The sequence below is a fragment of the Amblyomma maculatum genome, chromosome 1 (genome assembly GCF_055883805.1).
Source record: "Amblyomma maculatum isolate TAMU_Amacu chromosome 1, ASM5588380v1, whole genome shotgun sequence".
Classification (NCBI taxonomy): Eukaryota; Metazoa; Arthropoda; class Arachnida; order Ixodida; family Ixodidae; genus Amblyomma; species Amblyomma maculatum.
Window position 1 is genome coordinate 382,210,875 of NC_139344.1, and position 18,677 is coordinate 382,229,551.

Genomic DNA, 18,677 nt, shown 5'->3' on the forward strand with positions numbered 1-18,677 from the left:
AAATTAGCACACCTTAAAGCATCTAATCCTGTCAAAGACATAAGCTATGCCATTAGAGGAGATATTTGTCTTTTCCACGCGGCTCGCTCGCTCTAAGTTGATAAACTTCATTCAACCCAAAAACTGCGCATTCAAGCTAAGCTTTGATACACTTCATGGGGGACACAAGTGCTTTGTGTATGACGCATTTTCTGATAGCGTAGTTGAGTCAGGGAAACAGCTTGTTGGCAGTGGTCGTAACGACGAGTTCTCCGGCAACTCATCGAAAAGTGCTGCATGACACCCCACAAAACATGTTAAGCCAATAAGTCACCCCCGTCCTTCGTCTTGCAAACATCTTGAGATCGTTTTCACTAACATATGAAGCCTGGTGCCAAAGCAAGATGAACTACATAGCCTTACTGATGACATCGATGCCGACATTGGTTTTTTAATAGAGACGTGGTCACATGATGGTATCTCACAATAAAATCCACCCTCTAATAATGAACTACGTTATATATAGTCTTTATCGGCTTGGACGGAGGCGCGGAGGTATGTATGTCGCTACCGGAACGCATTATCATCATCGCTCATTGTACGTGACACTAAACTTTAACTAACCTGGATGTGCATCCACAACTCCCGATGGAAGGTAAACTTCGGAATTTGCTACAGACCACCAGACAGTGATTCGTCATTCTGTGAATTCCTAAATAATGCGTTAACCAATATTATAAGTACATATCTTAATTCGCCTATTTTTCGGTTCGGAGATTTTAACTACCTCGGCGGCTGCGTTTCGATGGAGGCGAAGCGAAGAGGCGTCCGTGTGCTGTGCGATGTAAGTGCACGTTAAAGATCCCCAAGTGGTCGAAATTACTCCGTAGCCCTCCACTACGGCTCCTCTTTCTCCCTTTCCACTTTAACTCCCACCTTCCTCCCTTCCCTTACGGCGCGGTTCAGGTGTCCACAGAGCAAGTGTGACAGATACTGCGCCTTTTCCTTCTTATGAACCAACCGACCAACCAACCAACCGACCCAAACCAAACCAAACCAAACCAACCAACCAACCAACCAAACCAAACCAAACCAAACCAAACCAACCAAACCGACCGACCGCCTTTCCCTTCCTGTGAACCAATTTTCTTTATTCTTTTGTTTGGTTGGGTTGGGTTGGGTTGGGTTGGGTTGGGTTGGGTTGGGTTGGGTTGGGTTGGGTTGGGTTGGGTTGGGTTGGGTTGGGTTGGGTTGGGTTGGGTTGGGTTGGGTTGGGTTGGGTTGGGTTGGGTTGGGTTGGGTTGGGTTGGGTTGGGTTGGGTTGGGTTGGGTTGGGTTGGGTTGGGTTGGGTTGGGTTGGGTTGGGTTGGGTTGGGTTGGGTTGGGTTGGGTTGGGTTGGGTTGGTTGGTTGGTTGGTTGGTTGGTTGGTTGGTTGGTTGGTTGGTTGGTTGGTTGGTTGGTTGGTTGGTTGGTTGGTTGGTTGGTTGGTTGGTTGGTTGGTTGGTTGGTTGGTTGGTTGGTTGGTTGGTTGGTTCGTCTGGTCTGGTCTGGTCTGGTCTGGTCTGGTCTGGTCTGGTCTGGTCTGGTCTGGTCTGGTCTGGTCTGGGTTGGGTTGGGTTGGGTTGGGTTGGGTTGGGTTGGGTTGGGTTGGGTTGGGTTGGTTTGGTTTGGTTTGGTTTGGTTTGGTTTGGTTTGGTTGGGTTTGGTTTGGTTGGGTTTGGTTGGGTTTGGTTGGGTTTGGTTGGGTTGGGTTTGGTTTGGGTTTGGTTTGGTTGGGTTGGGTTGGGTTTGGTTGGGTTTGGTTGGGTTTGGTTGGGTTTGGTTGGGTTTGGTTGGGTTTGGTTGGGTTGGGTTGGTTGGTTGGTTGGTTGGTTCATAAGAAGGGAAAGGCGCAGTATCTGTCACACTTGCTCTGTGGACACCTGAACCGCGCCGTAAGGGAAGGGATGAAGGTGGGAGTGAAAGTGGATAGAGATAAAGGGGAGCCGTAGTGGAGGGCTACGGAGTAATTTCGACCACCTGGGGATCTTTAACGTGCGCTGATATCGCACAGCACACGGACGCCACTTCTTTTCGCCTCCATAACTACCCACATATAAGCTGCTCTTCGCTTTTTTTTTATCCAGCCATTCACCCTAAAAAATCAAAACAGTTCCTTGATTTAACTCTGGACTTGAACCTGCTTCAGGCCATTACATACCCCACTAGAGGTGTCCCTACCCTTGATCTATTGACATCCTGTCCAGACAACTTCCACAGCCTAACCGTGCTTCCGGGTCTCAGTGATCACGAATGTCTGCACATTTGCACCTCAATACTATTCAATAGTTGGCCACCTAGAAAAAGGTTTTACTGATTACAGGCGAAGTACTTTTTAAGCCATAGATAACGAACTTTCACACTTTTTCACAAATTTCCTAAATTCCTATCTAAACCTCACCGTTTATGAAAGCTGAGGTCAATTCAAGCCAATAATTCTACGTTTAAAAAGTACAAGTACATCCCAAACCTGGTCCTGAAATCCGATTCCAACAATTATTGGTTTAACAAAGGTCTCAAGCGCCTTCTAAATAGTGAAAAAAAAAAGCCTATTCCTATCCGCCAAACTAAACCGATGACAAAAAGCGTTGGCAAAATACCAAGCCTGTGCGAAAAACATATATAGACGAACTAACTGCGGCAAAGGAAAAATTCTTTTCTATGGACTTGCTATTCATCCTCACAACAAATTCCACCAAATTCTGGCGTATTCTTTCCACTAAACACAAAGCTAGCCGGCTCGATCTTTCAGGTACAGACTGCGAACCAGTTGATAGTAACCGATATGCAAAAGTTCTAAATACCTACTTTTCATCCGTGTTTGCGTCCAAAAGCAACGCAACGCCCATGACTTTACAAACTAATTGGCAAAAGGAGATGGCAGAAGTTCGAATTAACTTCAAATGACTCTCTAAATAATTGACTTCGCTCAAACTCTCATCCTAGACTAGAAGAGTGCAAATTAACAGTAAGATCCTCAAACACTCTCGTTATCAAGCCAGATATTACACCTAATATTCACACAACCTTTAAACACCGGAAGCGTTCATCATTATTGGAAAAAAACCCGAGTTGTTTCCATTTTCAAAGCATGTGACCGTACATGCCCGGCTAACTATCACCCAGTCTCCGTTACTAGTAACCCTTCTAAGCTCCTTGAGCACTTTCTATAATCCAACTTAACGTCCCACCTTGACCCAATAGACTTATTTTTATCCTCATCGGCATGGCTTCAGAAAATCACTCTCGTGTGAAAGGCAGCTGGTCGAATTCATCCAAGGCATACCCAAGGACGTGGACGATACCTTCCAAATAGATGCATTATTTTACAGTTTTCGAAGGTATTCGATCACGTATGTCATAACCATCTGCTTGAGAAACTTTCATGCCTCGGGATTCCCACGAATCTAATGAACTGGATAGAGCATTATCAAATGATGCTTACAGTTCACATCTGCGAATGACTTTCAGTCACCACTAACAGATGTGACGTCGTTTGTTTTAGAGGGCTGGTCTATCAACATTACTTTTCTTAATATATGTAAACGACTTGCCTTCTAAAGTTATATGTAAATTACGCTTTTTTCAGATGACTGTGCTATTTATAATAAGATCCATAGCCCGGCCGTTAATCCAGACTTAGAAAAGGACCTGAAAATTATTGCATTATGGTGCGAAAAATGGCAGATGCCTTTGAAGCTTACTAAGTTAAAATGATTGTCTTTCAGCCGCAAACACACTTTGCTCTATCATACTTGCAGCATTTCTTCAGTCACTATGAACTTAGCACAATCCTAGAAATATCCTCGTATACATCTGACATTGTCACTTTCATGGGTCACTCACATTGAATCAGTTTGCTCCTACGCATCGCGCTAAGTTGCCTACCTGCGACGTAATCTTATATCTGTATCCCCTGGAATAAAACTGTTAGCGTATGCAACATTTGTAAGCCCCAAGTTAGAGCATGATTCATTCATCGTGCATCCATGGCAATCATACTACACCGTCGAATTGGAATCAATCCAAAATCGTGCAGTTCGGTTCATCACTTCAGTGTCACCTTTCTCAAGCAATCCCTTCGTCTCTCAACACTCGAATCACGCCGTTTCATTTCCCGCCTATATCTATTTCACATATTTTATCATAAAACAAATTCACGCAGCTACTTTATAACTGCCCCGCTAAGAACGTCCTCCCGCCTCAGCCACGATAACCCGATAGCACGTATAAGCGGCCACACGTCTGCTTTTAACAACTCATCCTTTCCTAATGCAATAGCACTCTGGAGTTCGCTGCCTACGGACACCGCTTCATCCGCTAATAGCAAAACATTTCTTAAATTATTAAAAACTCATCTCACATAGACATCAACTATTTTATGTACATTTCAAGAAGTATTAGATAATAGTGTTGTATAATCCTCTGCTAAATTCTTAAATGATTATCGTAATTCTTAATTTTCTTTTTCTCTGCGTGCTCTATATCCATTTTTTCGCCATTTCAAAAACAGTGTGCCCCCCCCCCCCCCCCCCCCCCGTTGTAATGCCTTCGGGCACTTCACGAATCAATAAATGAAATACAAAATGCAGGACGCGAACGTGGACATATCAGGGGAGCCGGCAGCACAAAACAATAAAGTTAAGTGCCTTCTCAATTTACACCTTACCTAATAACCCCTTCCACCCGCTTTAAATTAATAAATAAAAGAATAAATGAAACTTCTGCGGACAAAAAAAGTTATTTCCTTATGCGAACAATTACGACATTCATTTCGGTTACTCTTTGCAGTCTCATAAAATCACTTTCGTGCATTCTCAAAATTTCTTGGAGAAGTAAGCCTGCAAAATCGGTGCACCTGATACTCATTCATGGTTCTTGCATTGAAAATCGTAACTGGGTTGACAAAAGCAGTAAAGGCTTTGCATTTCCTCTTTTTTTTTATGGGAACGAAAAACAAATCCCATTTTTAATATAAATTCTCAACAGTTGAAGGTCTGGAGGAAAGCATCAAATAAATAATTAATGGCATTTCCGTTTTATTGTGTCAATATTGCCTTGACATGCACACTTTCCATGACAATCGCACTATGCTGCGATTTGCGTTAACATGCATTGAATAGTTTCAATGTAGTGAACAGGCAGAATATACTGAATAGCGCTGCCTTAGCAAGGTCATCTATTATCACTAAGTGTAACCGATTAGATTCCAAGGGAAGGCTAGCGTAGCAGAGGCATGGGCGGATGATATTATTAATTTTGCTGGAATTATGTAAATTAGCACTGCGTTTCTATCGAAAAAAAAATATGGAATAGCATTATATTAAGCCTAAATGAATTGAATATGTTCTTTTATCTTCCGTGTTGTCTAGCGCTGATGACAGTAGTGGGACAAAACATTGGTCTAAGCCAGGAGCCAGACCTCTGTGCTATCAACCACAGATAAGGATACAAATTTGTGCAGGCAAGGTACGCAAAACAAACATTATGAGCATAGGCTTCCATGTTCAACTGCTTTGAACCATGTGAGCTGGCTTGTCCCAGCGTTCTGTAAAAGTAGCTTCTCCTCATGCAGACTCTATATGCAAAGAAGCCCACTTTCCGACTTTGTAAAACGACTGTGGCGTAGCGATGTGCTCGCTTACGAATAGCGATTCGATTATCTCCGAATTCCTTATGTCCTTGTATAATACAGACGAATCAAATAGTTATTTTTGAAATTACTTGAAGAGAATAAAAATTTATAAACTATTTTGTAACTGTTGCTACGAGGTTCTAATAAAGCCTCGACTACAATTCAAATAGCAGGATTCACAACGATGGTGCGTAACGTCCTACAGTGATCAGTATGCGTATTATGAACGATTAATTGCCACCAGACGACTAATTACCATTTCAGTGTTCATACTAGTTATGCAAAAGGCAGAAGCTTATCTAGACCGCATGAACGTTGTGCTTCAATTAGGCCTGGGCTACGCGCGCATCTGACGATCCAACACTCAGTTGGACACGAGCTGACTTCTTTTTGTTTTCAGCATGTTAGGACCTCAGTTTCTCGATCGGACTATAAACCATTGTTTGTGTATTTGTCTCAAGCCTCCATAATTGTGCAGAAGCGACACCCATGTCCGTGTCAGCTCATTACGAGAAAATGCGTCATGGCCGAAATGGCGCGTGGTGCCAAAATGGGTATCACTTTTGAAGGGAATCGCAGCCACCCGACCCTTTGGATTCCAAGTTATGCACTCTAACCTGATGCCATAGAGGCTCCTTCGTACAACTGTGTTAAAGCGGAGATTTCTATTCGTGTCACTCGTACCAACTCGGACCGCACACATCGCACGTGTCAATTACGGTAAATCAGTTCACAAGCAAACCCTCACAAGCCGAGATAAACCATTCACAACCAGTTCACAAACAAGATCACACAAGCTGAGATAAGTCATGTAAAACTAGAACTAACGGTGCTAACGCATGACAATTGCTGATTAACCCCAAGCTAAACCACACGCTCACTCTTTTTTTTTTTTTTTCGCGTGCGGAATCTGTGGCGGAAAATATTTCATCGCGTCATGGTGATAAACGGGCTTGTGACAACGGAAGCAGGTGACAAAGCAGTGGTAGAAAGTGGGCCGTGAAAGACGGAGAGTGCAGTCAATTTGGTCAGTCATGCTCGCACCCCACCTGTCTCAATCTGGACGTTATCCCTAGATGTCACGCGCGTAGCTCAGAGCGGCTCAGCAGACGCAGTTCCAGCCATTCCAGAGAAGCGTTTCGCCCTTTGTACATAACGTCTAAGACTGCAAGAAGCGGCAAGGCTATGACCTTACTTCGATGCTCAATCTCGAAGGAAGTGGCTGAACCCGTCTCATGTCTTAGATGTGCGTCTGGTTTATTCTCTTTCGTCACAGGGAAAAGGGGACTACTCCGCACGCATAACTTGACGGTAATAGAAGCAGCATACAGAGTTCATTTTGGCATCTTTTAGAAGAGAAAAGTACTGCGTCTTTTAACAGCTATAGCTCCAGCTCTACAAGTTATCCCCATACCGCAGCTCTGCTGACGCCTCACACAATACTGCTTGGAGTTACCAATATTTGATTCGTATTTCAATCGCCGCCACTACACTTCCATTGACTTTCCAGTTGGTAGGAAAGCTACACGTACCATTTGTACTTGATTCGGTAACTTAGGTTCATCATTCTCCTTCAATTCTGTTAGAAAAAGTACTAATCGCACATCCTTACTGAAAGGATATGAAGGCTGAGGGTACTGCTTCTGCGAAGGTCAAGTCGACCATTGTCAATCTCAATTCCAGACTGCAACTTCACGCCGTAGCTAATTTGAGCTAAACGTTACCTCTAAGTGACACTACGCAATGAAACATCCCAAATCAATCTATCACAACTTTGAGCGCATCACTTACTTGCGCTCGACCACACTTTATTATACCATGAAACGATTGTGACACATCTTACAAAGCACGGAGATAAAGTATCAGGGATATAACTAGAGATATCAAATACTTCATTGGAACTCTACCCGATATTTCTTTGAATATTGTAGGCCGGCAGTCAGACAACACATGTCTCAACGCATGTGCCTGTTGATAATCCGATTAACGTCGAGCAAAGTGATTAACATTTAGATTTCCTTTTTGAGAATTTCCATCTTATAGGGCTTCAGTGCATCAGGAATAGGCGTCTTATTGACAAGCATCTCTACATTGCCCTTCACAGAGCTCTATATAGGCCTAGCACAGCCATATCGTCCTTTCTCTTCTGCACAAAGTAGTTTCTAGGTAAGCAATGTTCTAAAATTCTAAAGTTTGCTATGCAAGTATAAAGATGAAACAAAAACGGGGTATCTTTTCGAAGAGCCGGTCGTTCCATTCACATTGTCAAGTGTTGCCATACAACGCAAAATAAGCCTCGTGAATCGAAATTTGGGCTCCTTACTTTTTATTATTTCGTTCAAGGAAGCAAAGGCAGAGCAGAAAAACGGAAAAGGATCAAAGCGAAAGATACACCAAGCCGATTGATGGGACAGTATTTTCTGCGTCGCTTTACCGTTCCATCTCGTAACGGTCAGCCGAGTAGGGTCGCGGTATCTAGCAATAGCTGGCCGATCTGTCCGGTCTAGAGGCCGTGAACGACCTGCGGCAAAGAAACGAATAAAGCCCCTCCGGACCGGGCCAAGCGACGTGGGCCGTTCATATTTCACTGTCACAGCGTATCCATTTCAAAACGAAGTGGCCAGCGGACACGCCAGCCGCGGCATCCATCTCACCAGGTCACCCAAGGTCCTGCCTGCCTTCGACCGTCTCGCTGCTGGCGTGCGCCCTCTCTCGATCCCTCTCTTCTCCTCCTTGCAAATCTTCTTCTTCCTTTCAGTTCTTTCCTTATTCTTCCCCGGGACGGACTTTGAGCTCGGATTGCTCTGCCCCCTAGCTCCTCTCGTTTCCCGCTAAAGAAGGATGGATCCGGGGCAGCGGCGTCTGGAGGACACCGAGCGGAACCTGAATAAAATATTGGGCTGAGAGGTCTGTCAACGAGCCATTCGGTGGCCGCTCAAACTCTCCTAACTTTTTATTTTATTGTTTTTGTCCATCTTCTTCATTTCATCGCTACCTTTTCTTCCAGTCTGCAATGTCGTGTGGCAGAAGCCTTCACTCGGGCTTCCTCGTCGGCATTGGAATAGATTGTCGCCTTTCGGCCACTGCCTTTCTTCAGCCTGTGTCCAAAATTTGGTCGCCGTTGCCTTTTTCTGCTATACCTATTTTCTTATTCTTGGCCTGAAATGGCACCTGCTCCTTTTTGCTTCTTTTGGACCGTCATCATATTAGCAGTGTAATTTGCAATGCGCATTCACGGACCACGAAATATTGAGTGTGAACGAAGAAAAATATGTCATTTATTTTCCTGACAGTTATTTCGACCCATCACCAAAGACAACGCACGAGGAGAAACATAATCGAACGTAGTTGTGAGTAAGGTGAACGAAAATAATCACCCTCTAGAGATCCTACAAATTACTGCACAGAAAGCAAGACATGAGGAGCCGAGGACTTCAGCAAAATCCACACTGTTTCATAAAACAAAAAGAGAGGGAGAGAGGGAGGGGAAACCTTTCACCATCTTCCGGCAATTATTCTTCCCTTCCGTTACTTTACTTTAAGCTGCTGTGAAAGTATTAAATCTGAAACACAATTTAAAGGCAGAATTTCTGTGGCGAATCAATCCAAAATATATTGTCAACAGCAATTGCTCAAGGAAACTTCATGTTCTCAATTTATATACACATCGATAATCTCAGTAAAAAAAATATACTCAAACGTCGAGGAGGCTTAAAAGAACCGTAAAACACACCGCTGAGTTTACTGCGTTTAATTGAATTAAAAAATATCCCATGATCGAAAAACTGACCTCGGTACGGTATGCTGATAAAACAGTGAGACAGTGTACGGTGTGTCTCACGGTCGCGTATGTTCCAGACCAGTACGCTTGATCTCGATAGCGAGCGCGACTCTGAGAAGTGACTTTATTGAAGTCCCTTCTCCTATGTCGTGCGACAAAACAGTTGCCACGGCTACTGGGCTTCACAGTCTCCACATATTACCTGTGACTGCGTGCAGCGTGCCCTGAAGTGTAGATCAGGCGCAGGCGCCACAGTATTTAAGGTCCCTGGGGCTACTACTCAAAAGGCTGCAGCTATTACCAGCTTCTATTTTTACACCACGTAGAGAAACGTGAGAGATGCAATTCCAGCAGTAAGAAGTAGCTATGGCTGCAATGCGCAAACAAACAACAAATGAGCCAATTACACCTTCATTGTTGCTGAAACGATACAGCTGTTAGAAATTCTTTTGCAGCCGTAAAACTGCATTTGAGTTGATGCAAAGAAGTAATTATACCGCGCCTTGAAGGATTACCATAGACGTATTTGACAAGTAAAACTTATGCTAACTGGTCTTTGCGCTCATCCGATAACACAACCGAGCACATGGCGACTCTTAGATAACCTAATGTTTTATTTGTATTGCCTGAATATTTCTCATGCGGTAACCTCTTACTATCATTATGTCTAAGTTGTGCAGGGTCCATGGCTTCTAAACTCTGGCATTCCATGGCATTCTCTGTAGAACTAACTAAAGGCCTTGTCGCGAGATGAAGCCTTAACCATACTGCAGAGAATATTGTCAATAAGATAACAAGAAAGCTGAAGGTAGCGTCCAAGCATAAAAGAAATTCTTAACCACCTCCAACGTTTTTTCGTCTGTGCCAAGATCCCAGTCACAGAATGCAGCGCACAAAAACGCAGAAATAATGTTCCCCTGAGTCCTGACTGGCGATGCACCACGGAAGCGTAATCCGGGTTCGGGCATCCACACATTTCCCGGAGACCCGGAGTTTCGTCGACGTCTTCGTTAGCCGCGCGGCGCCGCTGGGAGATTTCGCCGGTCAATGATGCGGAACGCTCTAAAACGCCTGCAGCGTGACCCATAAAATTTAATCGATCGGAAAGAAATCCGCCCGCCATATAACCGTCGCTGATTCGAGGGAGTGACGTTAATCTGCGCCTCTGTAGAAGGGTACGCCTGGATCTCGCTGATATTATTACGCAAATAGCGCGTTTCAGAGTCGAGCACCCGCAATTGTAAGCACGGACAAAAGCTATTATTGCGTGTTTCTAAGAATGCACCACGATATCACAGTCACCATCGATGTCACTGAGCTTTCAATTAGCAAAAGCACTGATCGATGAGCACACACTGAGTAATACTGTGCCGTAAAAGCTTAGAAAAAAGAAAGAACGACAGAAAAAGGAAAAGAAAGAGAAAAAGAGGGAGAGAAAGAGGGAGGGGAATAGGGAAAGAGAAAAATAAAGAAAGAAATAGGGGAAGAAAGAAAGAAAGAAAGAAAGAAAGAAAGAAAGAAAGAAAGAAAGAAAGAAAGAAAGAAAGAAAGAAAGAAAGAAAGAAAGAAAGAAAGAAAGAAAGAAAGAAAGAAAGAAAGAAAGGAAGGAAGAAAGAAAGAAAGAAAGAAAGAAAGAAAGAAAGAAAGAAAGAAAGAAAGAAAGCCATGCATCGCTTTGGACTCAAAACAAGCTTTCCGCCATCTCTGTGTGCTGACAGGCTGATAGTTGCAGTCGCCAAGTAATAGTACCATCACATACGCTGCATTGGAAATCTACTAGTGCAGTTTTCTGGGGAAAAGAACAAATTAGTGATATTAGGCTGGCTGCGCAGACATTACAGAAGGTGAGCGTGCGACAGAATGAAATTTGAATGAAAGGGACCAAGTATTCACATAGCAGGAAGTATTCTGCTGCAGCGCAATTCCGAGCTCCTGCAAATACATATCGTAATACACAGTCACCAGCTGCTGTTTGTAAGAAGCTCAAAAGATCCCCTCTTTTGTACAGAATACGAAAGCATTGTTTTTTTTTTTTTGATAAAAAAGCTCTCCAAATATCTTAGAAATTATTTTGCACTCCAAATATCTTAAAAATTATTTTGCATCACGGCACTTTCTTACAAACCTTATTTAAAGTAAGCCTCTGCTTTAGGTTAAGTTTTGCGTCCTTTGTTTCTTTCAGTTCTCATTGTGAGAGGAAACCTCACTGCAAAGCCCGACTAATTGTCTTTATATATTCCTACTGATATAAAACTATCGTCGAAATCTCCTCACTATATTGTAGAATACTTGTGAAAAAAAAAAGCACTTTAACATTGTGCGGTAATGCAAAGGCATACACTTCCTCACAAATGCGCAACTGCTACTTTGGTAGTAAAAGGAACAAAAGGAAAGGAAAGGAAGGAAGGTAGGAAAGAAACAATTCGTTAAATTACTGTTCACTGTTCAGTCAAAATGTTCACGAATTGATGTAATGGGTTAAAGTGTGAGTGTTGTCATCCTCCTCGCAAATGCTCCAAATGACATGTGCTTTAACGCGAGAATGGTAAAGGCGCCGCTCACCAAAAATCCGGCGTACGAGGCGGCATTGTGTGCGAAACATTAGCATGGCGCTGGTATACGGTAATTTGTAGCTTACATGTCCGTGCAGTGGCTGGACGAAGGGCTGACTAATATTGCATTTGACAGGAGGAGCCAACTCTGGCCTTTCTTTTGGTATGGAAGAATGATATCAAGATCAGCCTCTCATAACCCTTGCATTCAAATTACTCCTATAGACCACGCAAGCATGTGCATACGACTTGGTTAAAGCGGGGTATTTTTATATGTGGGCTGCTAGCCTGTACGATCGCGTCATACCCTTAAATGGGAAGCTTCAGTGTCCCCCACAATTTGTGTGCTTAGCTTCGTAAAACGTACGTAAAGACAACTTGCCGCTTTTTGGGGGTTCGCGTTCTCGCTTTCACGAAATTACGGCCTATTTGGGGTAATTTGCGAGAATGCGCTAACGGAATATTCCTTTTCTAACGACGCATTCAGGTACTCTTTCTTTCCTCGCGCGATAAGAGAATGGAATCAGCTAAGCTCATCTCTAAAAAACACAAATTCATTGTCGCAGTTCGTAACCCAACTAGAGCTAATCACAAGAGACCATTAATGCTTCTTACTTTTATTCCCGGTTGCCTTTACACGTTACTAACAATTCGTAGGATTAATATGGGGTACACCGACTATTGTTATCTTTTTATTTTGTTTGTTTGTTTGTTTGTTTTTTATGAAATGCTGCCATACTGTTGCGAGTATTGTTCGGTAGTTTTTCCCCAAAATTGTATACTTTGTTGTCCGCATTTATTGGAACTGTTTAGAATTCTTTCATTTCTTTTATATTGTATGCTTGTAACATAACATGTGTTTTGCCCGTCTGCTAGGTTCTCAATTGAGAGCGGCAGTATTGTTAAATAAATAAGTAAATAAATATTTAACGTAGTTATCCAAATTCAAATTTGGAGCGCTAGCACTTCGGTATTCGCTTTGGTTCCTGTTTCGGGTCGCACATACTCCCCAACCTGCAGTCGTAACCTGCCACAACACGTCAAAGACCATCAAAAATAGATGTGAAGCCTCGCTTCAATAAAGCCCCAAGAACGTGTCTACAGGGCCTTAAAACCAGCATGTATGACTCGGAGTCTAAAGGTCCCGGTGGACTCAACTAAAGTGTCACGAGTGCTGCTCATGATAGCAACTTCTCCTAATTCGTCAATGACATGCGGTCTCGTGACGTCATACAACCCGTCAACCGATCAGCGTCCCTCCCCCCCCCCTCCCTAAACGTCACTTGCCGACCGCAACTTTCCAGGGGCAAGCTTGCGAGTGGTCATGAGAAATGAGGAATGTTGCACAAACTAACATCGGCGAAATGAGAAAGAGGGGGGAGGGGGAACGCAGTAATGACACACCAAAAGCACGCCACTCTGCTAGTAAGCATTCACGACGGCTCCCGGCTGGAATTGTGGCAGTTTACATTTCTCCTAACAAGCTTAGGTTATTCACAAGTACAACTTTTTGCAGTTACCACTTCTCTCTTGTAAGTAATGTAAACGTGAACGCCATTAACAGCTAACGAAAAATGCTGTCGCTTAGTTACCGAGGGTATAGCTTTTGCGTCCTTCGCGTTCATCAATCGGAAGTACAATACAATGGTACATACTCGATAGTTCGTGGGTCGAGTTCGTTCATGCGTGCAGCAAAATACTGTTCAAAGCCCATACACCCACTAGTAGAAAGTTCAACTGCGTTCCACTGACGGATTCAAGACACAATGAGAGCAACGAGTGATCACGATGCGACCTATGCTGCAATAGCGACGCTTTTCAATAGCCACCTGCATCCTCAGGAAACGTGGCATACGTTTTTATAAGCGTGGTTATGTGCTTATGAGTATTTAGCGAACAATTTGACATGTGCGCAACTAACTCATATGCCCACTTCCTTCTATAAGTCTTTTACCATGGAGCCTACTTTCAGTGTGCACCTGCTCACCGCATTCCACTTCTCTCGGGGAAAGGGCCCGTCTTTCTTAATAACTCTAATTCTCAGATCTTTTCTTCTCTGACTCCGTGGCACAAGCGCATTCCAAGTTGAAAGGTACTTCCCGTTCTTGATTTCCAAAAGAGCGAGAACGCTCTGCCGGGCACTCAAAACGCGAGTTCACATCTCATTCCACATTTTTTCAGAGCCCATTTCTTGGGATAGCGGTTACCTGTGCTCAATCAAAAACAAGTGGCGAATGAGAATCACATTGCGAAGGGAGCTTCTGCACGTCGAATACCACTATGGCTGGGCTTGTCTTTCTTTCTTTCTTCCTCTCTTTCTCTTTCTTTCTTTCCTTCTTTCTTTCTTTCTTTCTTTCTTTCTTTCTTTATTTATTTATTTCCTTTTTCTCTTTCCTTTTTTCTTTCTTTCTTTACTTCCTTTGTTCATTCGTTCTCTCTTATTTCCTTTCTTTCATTCTTTCTCCCCCCCCCCCCCCCCCGTTCTATCACTCTCTCTATCTCTTCTGTTTCCTTCTGCGCCTGTCCGTCTCTCTTTTTACCTCCTGACCCGGCATGCATACCGTTCCGGGCCACGCGTTATCTCCGGCAGTCATTCCTCGGCGTGTCAAACGCAATAAAAGCGCCATTTATCACCGCTATCGGAGCGAGGCGGCCTCGGTGGCACGGCGACAGGGGCATCGTGGGTGGCATTTAACGAGCAGCGGAAGGAAGGTCCGGACAGGAACCTCACCCCTTCCCAACGAGCGTGCGGAGGGCTCGGCTATCGTTTCCGTTCCGAGTCACGCAGTCGCACGTTCTTTCTTCCTCTTCACTCAGCGCTACGAGACTGCGCAGCACAGTGAACCGGCGCACCCACAGCGGGGAAGCCAAATTGTTGGGTCGCACGGGGGCCGGGTGATGCAAATGACATGAATAAGCCGGAGGTGCGGAAGAAATAACGCATAAATACTCAACCTAGTGGGCTATGTGATTAATGCTATCTTTTCTTTTGTCAAAACATTGTTGCTTTTTATCACGGGTTCATGCCCTTTGAATTGATCGTGACGCGCTAATCCCGTGTCATGAAAGGTCTCCGCTTATTTCGGGCGGCCTAAGAGCATTGGGAAAGGCTGACTTAATTGATCCGTGGCGTTTGCCTTCTCGTGAATTTTGTTTTTGCTTTTTGCCACTAATTGCATCAAGCTGTGATACAGCTTAAAACCATTGACAACGCTAGATAGGGACGCTTAAAGCACAAGCAGGAGTTTATAATAAAATATTTAATAATGATAAAAACCCAAGTGGCTGCCTCTAAACCTTTTTGCGCCCTCGTAGCGCACCTACAATGTTAGCATACTAGTATATGACGAGAATTCTCGCCCTCACTCTTATCGAGCTTTGATATTCCGGGAGTAGTTCGAGAAGTCGCGTCAGAAAGCTTACAGTCAAACCGCTTTGGCTGAATATTTTTGCCAAAAACGCCACTTACAAGGGGGAGAAAGGAAAACGAGCCTTAAAATAAATGTCTCTAAACACAGCCCCACTCAAATAAAATGCAGGTCTCATTGATGCTTCTTATATATACATAGTAAAAAGCATATGCACCCTTACCGGTACATTCATACCAAAGAGTGCCCCGCCCCCCTCCTACATGACATGAAGGCAAAGTTGGTATGTTTGAGCCTCATGATTAGATGAGATAGCGAAAATTATATTTAGAGAGGGTAGAAAAATTTTCACCATTTCTCCAATCGTTTCAAATTTTTCAATCAGTTTCAGTTTCAGTTACAGGCTTTTCTGACAGACGCTGACCGTATTTGTAGTTCACCGTTGATAGAACCTGAACCTGTATTTCGGTGGCTCAGATCACCCCTATGAAGCTCACAAGGCGGTCCCGCCCTAGTTTTAATTTCAGCCTCTTTTCTGACGCTACACTGATGTTCACTGGGCGGACTTAATACATTTAAATGTAAAAAGAAAGCAGCCCTAGTGCAAATGACTTCGCAGATACACGTGACGTTACCATGCGCCACATAATAAAGAAGGAAACAACCATGATTTAGCATCATTGCAAACAGTCGTACAGTGATGCTAAAATTATGCATAAACACGAGATATTTGCCGCGAGCATGATCGTGAACGCAAGCCTATGCGGCTTAATGTCTGCGAAATGCGCGTTCGTGAAGCAGATGCTGAAAAACGAATACGACTAAGAGAAGGTCAGAGATGAACGGAGATAAGCTCGTCAAAATGCTCATAAGAAGCTATGGCCTCAAAAGAGGAATGCGCTGGAGTAGCCATGGTCACTCTGAGGCAGAAAATTGGATCATGGGAGTCTGTCTCTGAGCACAACATTTTAGACGCGTTAGCTCCCGTTTCCACCGTTGTTGTCTTTCCCCCCGAAGAGTTCATGATGGCGCTAGACCACGTGATCATTTGCCACCCATGACTATCAAGCGAACTCCCCAGATTAGGCGCCACCATGCTGATTAAGGTGTGACGTAACCACAGGTTCCCCCTCGCGCTCGTGCGGCTTACGGGCCAGAAGTTACAGCATGTGCTGTCATTCCATTATATATATGCCAGCCTGACGGGTGCCGAAATTGGGCCACTTAGAGCTACCATTGCTGTCAAAATTTTGGCCCACCCGTTCGGTTCGGAGGGGTGCACGATTCGGTGCAATATGGAGCATAGAAGTACTGGTCGAGTTCAGACCTATTTTGTGTGAGGAACTTACCGTGCAATAAGGACGGGCAATAGAAATAAACTGGTAAGCGACATCGAGTGCCTTAGTCGTGTTCACTAAACTGGGCATGAAAGACGGAACTGACACAAACCGCGCGAGATGAGCTTGCCAAGTAGGCACGTGTGTGTCCTACGTGCCACCGAGCATAAGTATGTGCCGTTTCTGCTGCTTACTCTGTGATTATTTGGGGTCTGCTTTATCGCTCACTGGCATAGAGCAATAGGCATCGAAGACGAGGTAACTTGTGCGATCAGCAGTCTCGACGGCAACGCCGAATGTTTGATAACTGAAGAAAAAAAAAGATACAGAACCGACTATCATAAAAAAACGTGCACTGTCGTACATTCGTTTGCTACACACTGCAGCTTCATATAAAATACAAGTGCGCTTCACAACCTGACAAGTGTGAGTCACGTGGCGCGAATCTGAGCTGCCGAAGATGTCCTAATACGCACGGTCTCTATATGCATGCCTTCGGCGAGCATCATATGTGTGTAATCGCTCCATGCCGACGCTGCTGCAATGAAGAACAGTGCCAGTGGGCCTGGCCGAAAAAAGGGAAAGCTAGCCTCACAATGCACGCCCGACTGGACGGTTAAAAGCAGCGCCCAAGATTACGATGTATAATGCAGCGCCGGCGGCCGCAGCCGTTCCTCGTTGCATGCCTACTAGCTGCGTCTATATGAGGCGGCGTGCCTGGCGGTATGCATGCAGGCCTCGTTGCACACAGTGCCAAGAGAGGCGGCGGCAAGCGGCGTTTTTGCGTCAAAATAAAGCCGCCGCCGCGCGTTCTCTGGCGTGCTTTGAAGGGGGGTGGGGGGGGGGGGGGGGGGGGGGAGGTGCTTCTGTTGGTCGTTTGCATCGCGGAATAGCACGTTGGGCATTATGGTAACGAGGGCGGCCAGGGCGCTTGTGCCGGGACGCAGAGACGACGTTGGAAAACCCAGTCAGGGGCTCAGTGCCGTTGGTTGGCTGCACAGGCTAGAATTGTAATGATTCCGCCGCTGGCGCGCAATATAAATACATATAGAATGGGGCGGCGCACGATTGCGGTGTTATTACATTCTCCCGCCTGCATCGCTTCAACTGGCATCGGGAGAAACGATCCGCGGCAGTGGCTTCGGAGCTAGCATCTGTTCCTGCTTCTTCGACAAGCAACGCGGCGTGCTCTGAAATGGCTTCTGCGCATAGCTTTGTGCTCAGGCAGACATGCATTTAGGCGGGAGCAAGACAAAGAGAACCGAATAATGTGGCGGGTGATGAAAGAGGTCTGGAATACGTAAGCAAGAATATAGTGGCAAAAAGAACGAAAAAATAGAACACAAAAAAAAAACTGAGATCATGGTTCTCGTTTGGGAAGTAAGATCGGTTTTTGTGCTTGAATCGAAGCCGTTTGCAGGAGGCATAATAAAGGAAAAGGCTTAGGTCCTGCGGATTTAGCGTCAACGATATGTGACGCCCGGTTTGCTATCGTTTTCGCTAGCCTCAGTCGGGGCAAAGACGCTGTATTTCTGATGCAAGCCTTGTTGATGTCAATCGAATGCAAGCGAATAGAGGGAACTCTGAATATTTAAAGACCACGATCATTCAGCATGTGCTTAAGTGCTCTTTCTCTGCAGCGAAATTTGTCGCCATTTACAAAAAGCGCACCTTGTAAAAATAAGCGTTTTTCTTTCCTCTCCGAGGTGAAATTCGATTACAGAAGGTTTACGTTTTGGTGGATAGAACTTTCGCGTTATCACTAGTTGAATGCAGTAAGGAAACAGCTCAGAAGCTGCAAAAGTGCAAAATGAAAGAAGGAAGATGCTTACGCACTCGGGAAGAAAAATGACAGTCGCTGACCACAGACACGTCTCTCAAAAACACACATATCTAAGGAACGGTACAGTAAGAAGAAAATACTACGAATATGAAGAATAAGAAACTGTAAAGGAATAAAGGTGGCCTGTCGAAAAAGACAGTGA